This window comes from Primulina eburnea, chromosome 3 (genome assembly GCF_022965805.1).
Source record: "Primulina eburnea isolate SZY01 chromosome 3, ASM2296580v1, whole genome shotgun sequence".
NCBI lineage: Eukaryota > Viridiplantae > Streptophyta > Magnoliopsida > Lamiales > Gesneriaceae > Primulina > Primulina eburnea.
This window is the reverse complement of record NC_133103.1, coordinates 43,978,967-43,986,613: the sequence shown is the minus strand read 5'-3', so window position 1 is coordinate 43,986,613 and position 7,647 is coordinate 43,978,967. Positions and strand designations below refer to the sequence as shown.

Genomic DNA, 7,647 nt, shown 5'->3' with positions numbered 1-7,647 from the left:
CCTGAAGTTTGAGGAGGGTTGCCTATTTGCTCCTTACATTGCATCCAATGACAGAGATAAAGGCGCTCATTTCATTCGAGGTCCTTAGAGCAGAGATTCGTAGATATATCAACATGTCCAAGGCTGTGACTTTCAAGGAAATCTTGTCCAAGGCTTTGTTGGCCGAGCACGACGAGAAGGACATTGCCCGGGAGAGGCAAGCGAGACATCAGGCTAGTGCTCAGAGGAGCCAGAGTTCGAGTCAGCAAGGTGGAGATCGATTCAAAGGGAAAGACAAGATGGATCTGAGTCCTAGACCACCGACAGTCCCATCTGATCCTGAGAAGCCATTGTGTCCCAAGTGCGGCAGACATCATTGGGGAGAGTGCAGATATGACACTCATACTTGTTATCGTTGTGGCACGGCAAGCCACGTTGCTAGAGATTGTCCTCAGGGAGCTAGTCAAGAGAGAGTGCAGGGTCGTATCTTTTCGCTGACCAAGGAAGATGATGGCGATAGGGGAGGTATGCTCGCCAGTGCAGGTACTTCGCTGGTCCTTCCTTTTACTTCTTGTTTTGAGGCTGAGAGATTGCTGTGTAGAGGTTGTGTTGGGTTTTTGGCTTTTATTGTTGATGTGGATAGTATATTGCGAATCTTTCCCATGTTCTTCGTCACGAGCCATTGGACTTGACGCCGAATTTGACATACCAAGAGATTTCGATTCAGATTTTGGATCGCACAGTCAGAGTATTGAGGATCAAAAAGATCGGCATTGTTAAAGTCCTTTGAAGGAATCATTTGATAGAAGAGGCTATGTGGGAACCAGAGGTTGAGATGAGAGAGAGGTATCCTGAGTTGTTCGTGTAGTGACGTCAATTTCGCGGACGAAATTCCTCTAAGGAGGGGAGATTGTAATAGCCGAGCCTGGTGTACGGTATGGTTTAAGATTTTGTATGATTATTGGCTATTTGGGTAAGTTTAAGTATAGTTTGGATGTTAAGAGTTTCGAGTTATGATTTATAGTATGGTTGGTTTTAGATGATGTGCAGTGTTATTGTAGCGGCGTTACGATTAAATTCATGATAAATGGTATATTGATCCAAATGAGGTGAGGTCAATTGGAGTGGTTAGATAAGACATAAGGCTATAACTTCCTTACTTTGAGTTTTGTTCAAATCATTGTGGAAGGTAAGCCAAAAGTGTCCCGAAGAGTGTTGTGTGTTTCGACATTCCTCCAGTGACACATGTTGGGAGATTTAGCATAACTTTTTACTCAGACCTTCAAATGATCTGAAATTTTGGGGGAGTCAAGATAAGACATAGAGCTACAACTTTGTAGTTTACCACTTTTTCCAATTCGGACGGGAAGAGGCGTTTCTGAGGCGATCTTTGTAGAAGCTGTGCGCAGAGTAAGATTTGGTCCGAAGGTAGAGCGCACCCGCAGTCATGTAAGGACCGCACCCGCGGTCTCAGTGGTTCAGAAAATGGTTTTTGGTCGTAGGCTTGGTGCACCCGCGGTCCTTGGAGTGCCGCACCCGCGGTCTTGCTTTTTGGAGGTATGGTCGAGATTTAAAGTAACTTTTTGGATGATTTGACTTCATTTCTCTTCTTCTTTCCCCTTCAATCTCGTTTTTCTCTCTAAGGAGCAAGGGTTTTCTTCCATTTCATCCATTTCCTACCTTTGATTCTTGGATCTAGTTCGATTTTCGACTTGAGATCGAGGTTCTCCGTGGTATAAGGAAGCTAAGGTAAGCTTTTGGTGCGATTCTTTTAAGGTTTTGGGTAAGAGTTGACTTGGGTTGATGTTCTTGTTGGATTTATGGATTAATTAGCTTGTAATCTTGGATATTGAGTTGATGTTGGTGTTATTTATGGATTATTGTTGTAGGTGGTGAACCAAGAGCTAAATTTGAGGTGTTCTATTGGGTTGTAAGTGGAATTTCATCCCTTGTGCTCACATGATATTATATGTATTGTGTTTCAAAGGTTTTAATGTGTTATTCCCTTCAATTGATTCATTGTTATGTATTGATTCCATTGATTATCTATTGGAGGCATTGATGTCTCACTATTGTTAATAAGGGAATACAAAAGAAAATATGAGATTGTGAAAGGACGGCTTTAAATGCTATTCAGAGTTCAAATGTTTCTATTGGATTGATAAATATATAGCCAGAGAATTGCATGCAATTAGTTGATCAACGCCCATAGGCTTGTATCCCTCAGAGTTATCGGTTTATATCGATTTGGGATACGAGTACCACAGACAGAGATACTATTGATATCAATCCAACCAGAGAAAAGAGAAATACCATCGTATTGCTATCTATTGCTATGTTATTGCTACAGTTATTGCTACAGTATTCATGTTTCAGAGTTGATGGTATTTATGATTTCAAAGTCATGTTTTACAGAGTATACTATGTATCATTGTTATGTAAGAGTTCCACTTGCTGAGATTTATTCTCATTTCAGTTATTTCATGTGATGCAGATCAGAGTGGCGGCCCGGGACGTTGACTGTGGACTGGGGGTCATATGCATACACCGTTGGAAGGAAGATTTTGGCATGATCATAGGAATGATGTTTTGTATTTTGTTTTGTCATTCGAATGATCATGTGTTACTATTTTGTAAAGATGTTTAAAGAAATGTATTTTGAAACTCCTTCCATATTTTAATGAAAAATTTATTTCCGCTGTGCATTTTATTTAAAGAGGTCAGAGGTGTCACATGGCACCACAGGGTAGGGTACGGCCTACCGGGCTTATGGGCCAAGTCACTTGGTAGATCGGGGCAGTGGAGTACGGTCCACTGGGCTTGTAATGGGTCGTTACAAATCGAGCCTAGCATTGAGAGATATGTCAATGATGTATGAGTTGACTGATGTTGTCAGATAAGATTTTAGAATTGCTTATATCAGAAAGATAGATTTCAAAATTGAATGCAGATCAGATATTGAGTGCTGTTTTAGAATTCAGTACAGAAGGATATTGAATGTACAGAATGATACAGAATGACTTAAAAGATCAGTAGAGGAGTACCGACCAGGAGGTACATCTGATTTAGTGTTGCTCTTTGGCATGTTGCAATATATTCAGAGATGTTCTAATGATTCTATGCTTGTTATATCTATGAGATTTTGATATGGTTGCAACATCTGATTGATTGAATAGAATATCTGAAGATTGTATTGAATATTCTGAGAACTGTGATGATTGTATACACAAATTGTTCAGATAAGAATCTTTCTTGAAACAGATTGTATTCAAAATATGTGTTATCTGAAGTTGTATACAGATTGATTTTTGTTACAGTTGAGATTGTAATCAGTGATTGATAAGATACCGATATTAGAAAGTCAGAAAAATGTCGGAATTGTCAGAGATTGATATTATAAGAGTTGACAGATTATCTGATATGATTGTGTTTCGAACTGCTTGAGAATTATTGCTTCTAGATCAGTATTTTATACAAATTGTATTGCTTGGGGAGCATATTATATTTGCAAATGATTTGTAGCAGTTGATCAGAATGGCATGAAGATGTGATTGATTTGTCAGAATCGATAGTCTTGTTAGAACTTACAATCCTATATATATTTGCTAGATTAGTATAGATTATTGTTATTCTGAATCAGTATTGATACAGATTTTATGAACCGTTGAGATTATATACAGTTCAATTGTATCAGAGTTAATTTAAAGAATTACAGCAGTTCAGAAATGAGATCAGAATGTGTCAGAATGTTTCAGAATTGTATAACAGAATTGGTATGTATAATCAGAGCCGAATACCAGGTAGGTATTTCCTCTTTAAATTATGTTATTAACTGATTTGTTTATATCAAGAGTTCGAATTTGAAATCACAGATAATGTTAGAAATGCGCTGTAGTGACTTCAGTTATCAGGTTTATGATTGAGAAGGTATGATATTCGAACAGATAGTTGGACATAGCCAGATTAGATCAGTTGTGACAGAATTTGTACAAAAAAAATGTTAGCAGAAATTGTACTGATATGTCGGAATCGCTAACAGAAAAGACAGAAAGATAGAAATCAGAAGATTTATTACAGAATGGTATATAGTCCTAAATAGAAATGGGAGTACATTTCTATGGCTTTTGTAATGAAATTACCGCCATTTTCTACAGATTGTGATATGATATGATTAAGATTGACAGATTATTCAATCTATATCTATCAGTTTGTACCAGATCACGTACAAACATGACCCAATGACACAGATTAATGTCAGACAAGTGGTCAGAAAGATCAGAATGCCACAGTAGATTATGTCAGAACATAGTCAGAGTGACTAGAATGTAGAAGTAGACTATATCAGATGGTGATTTTGATTGAGATTGCAATTATAACAGATCATACCATAAGTTATTTTGCAGATTATTTACAGATTTACAGACAATCAGAGTATAATATCCAGATATTGGAGGATATCCAGAAAGCTGCAGTGCGGGATATTAGCACCGGTGGATATGACAGATTGTCACTATCTGAGTTAGGAGATGATGTTAGTTATCAGATTACCAGAGGGATTATGAGATAGTGTACAGTGAGTACTATAGATTCTTTGAATCAGAATAAGATCTCAGAGATACTTTGGATAGGAGCTGATAAGGTCAGAGATATGACAAAGAAAAGATAGTTGATTCAAAATAGAATGAGAATAGCTCAGATCAGACAGATTTATCATGCCAGCGTCGGATGGTGACGATTGGTATTTGAAGACAAGATTGAATATTTCCTTGATCGGGATAAACATATTTGATAACCACTGATAACAGTAATTTGTTATGAGCTGTAGTTTGGTTTATACAGATGTTGTATAGCCATTATTGCAAGATTGAGATTTCAGAACAGATTCATTGAGATGAGTTCTGCTTTGAACTTTGTATACATTTCTTCTGATATATCTGAATTGATTACTTATGAGTTCGAGGACGAACTCAGAACTAAGAGGGGGAGAAATGTAATGCCCGAGAAATTAATCCGGTTAATCTGAAAAGATTTGGAAATGATTATTATAATCATAGATGATAATTAATATGATTATAGACGAAATAGATCGGACGGAAAAGACAAGAAAAATTCATCAAATCACGAGCAAAGCCGAAGCCATGGCGCACATGCGCAAAGAAATGCACGCACATGCGCGGAGTGTGGGGACCCGGACGCTAATCATCTTCTTAATCATCGTTGGGATTTAATTATCAGTTCTGATAAACAGGGTCTAAAAATTTTTCTTTTTAAAATGTAAATGCGGAAGGTAATGGAATCTAAATAATATACATGTCTGTATAAAAACTACATTTTAGAATAAAGGTACAATACTGTACAACTTAAATCTAAGGTTCCGTTACTAAATTCCAGTAATAAACCAAGTCTGCTACAAGTCCGGAATCACCACGCTAACTCGTCTTCTCTCATCGTCATCTCGACCCTGATCCAGCCCCACCTGTTGTCATGCACACATACTGTGACACCCCTGACCTCTTTAAATAAAATACGCAGCGGAATAAAAATTTTCTTTAAAATATGGAAGGAGTATCAAAATACATTTTCTTTAAACATTTAACAACCAAAATAAATACATGATCATTCAAAAGGTATAACAAAATACAAAACATCAGTCCTATGATCATGCCATCAAAATCATTCTTCCAACGGTGCATGCATATGACTCCCTGTCCACAGTCAACGTCCCGGGCCTCCACTCTGATCTGCATCACATGAAATAACTGAAATGAGAATAAATCTCAGCAAGTGGAACTCTTACATAGCAATGATACATAGTATACTCTGTAAAACATGACTTTGAAATCATAAATACCATCAACTCTGAAATATGAATACTGTAGCAATAACTGTAGCAATAGCATAGCAATAAGATGGTATTCTCTTTTCTCTGGTTGGATTGATATCAATAGTATCTCTGACTGTGGTTGCAAATATCCCATCGATATGAATCGATAACTGTGAGGGATATAAGCCTATGGGCGTTGATCAACTAATTGCATGCAATGCTCTGACTATGATTCAATCAATCCAATAAAAACATTTGAACTCTGAATATCATTTAAAGCCGTCGTTTCGCAATCTCATATTTTCTCTTGTATTCCCTTTTAACAATAGTGAGACATACAATGCCTCCAATAGATAATCAATGAAATCAATACATAACAATGGATCAATGGAAGGGAATAACACTTTGAAACCTTTAAAACACAATACATATAATATCATGTGAGCAAAAAGGATGAAATTCCACTTACAACCCAATAGAACACCTCAAACTTAGCTCTTGGTCACCACCTACAACAATAATCCATAAATAACACCAACATCAACTCTATATCCAAGAATCGATAACAATAAATCCATAAATCCACAAGAATAACAAACCCAAGTCAACTCTTAACTCAAAACCTTAAAAGAATCGCACCAAAAGCTTACCTAAGCTTCCTAGCACCAAGGAGAACGTCGATCTCAAGTCAGAAATCCAAATAACTCCAAGAATCAAAGGTAGGAAATGGATGAAATGGAAGAAAACCCTTGCTCCTTAGAGAGAAAAACGAGATTGAAGGGGAAAGAAGAAGGGAAATGAAGTCAAATCGTCCAAAAAGTTACTTTAAATCTCGACCATACCTCCAAAAAGCAAGACCGCGGGTGCGGCACTCCAAGGACCTGCGGGTGCGCCAAGCCTACGACCAAAAACCATTTTCTGAACCACTGAGACCGCGGGTGCGGTCCTTACATGACCGCGGGTGCGCTCCACCTTCGGACCAAATCTTACTCTGCGCACAGCTTCTTCAAAGATCGCCTCAGAAAGCCTCTTCCCATCCGAATTGGAAAAGTGGTAAATTACAAAGTTGTAGCTCTATGTCTTATCTTGACTCCCTCAAAATTTCAGATCATTTTGATGTCTGAGTAAAAAGTTATGCTAAATCTCCCAACATGTGTCACTGGAGGAACGTCGAAACACACAACACACTTCGGGACACTTTTGGCTTACCTTCCACAATGATTTGAACAAAACTCAAAATACGAAAGTTATAGCCTTATGTCTTATCTAACCACTCCAATTGGCCTCACCTCATTTGGATCAATATACCATTTATCATGAATTTAATCGTAACGCCGCTACAACAACACTGCACATCATCTATAACCAACCATACTATAAATCATAAATCGAAACTCTTAACATTCAAACTATACTTAAACTTACCCAAATAGCCAATAATCATACAAAATCTTAAACCATATCGTACACCGGGCTCGGCTATTACAATCTCCCCTCCTTAGAAGAATTTCGTCCTCGAAATTGACGTCACTGCACGAACAACTCAAAATATCTCTCTCTCATCTCAACCTCTACAGCTTTCCTCTTAGGTGGCATCCTCTACTCTACAATGTGCTCACAAAAGACATATCAATATATAACAATGGATAGATGCAAGAAAACATACCCGGACAGTTGAAAGTAGACGAAGTCATATGCATTGGTCCGAAGAACACCGCTCTGATACCAAATGTGACACCCCTGACCTCTTTAAATAAAATACGCAGCGGAATAAAAATTTTCTTTAAAATATGGAAGGAGTATCAAAATACATTTTCTTTAAACATTTAACCACCAAAATAAAT

General features: G+C 37.6%; 1 long non-coding RNA gene across 1 annotated transcript; it reads right to left on the bottom strand.

Annotated features, from left to right (window-relative positions):
* Positions 1-5,582: 5,582 nt before the first annotated feature.
* Positions 5,583-6,549, bottom strand: LOC140828497 (uncharacterized). Its single transcript, XR_012117240.1, has 3 exons — positions 6,454-6,549; positions 6,273-6,312; positions 5,583-5,720 (listed from the first exon to the last, which is right to left on the bottom strand). It is a non-coding gene; the product is annotated as an uncharacterized lncRNA (long non-coding RNA).
* Between the last annotated feature and the right edge of the window lie 1,098 nt (positions 6,550-7,647).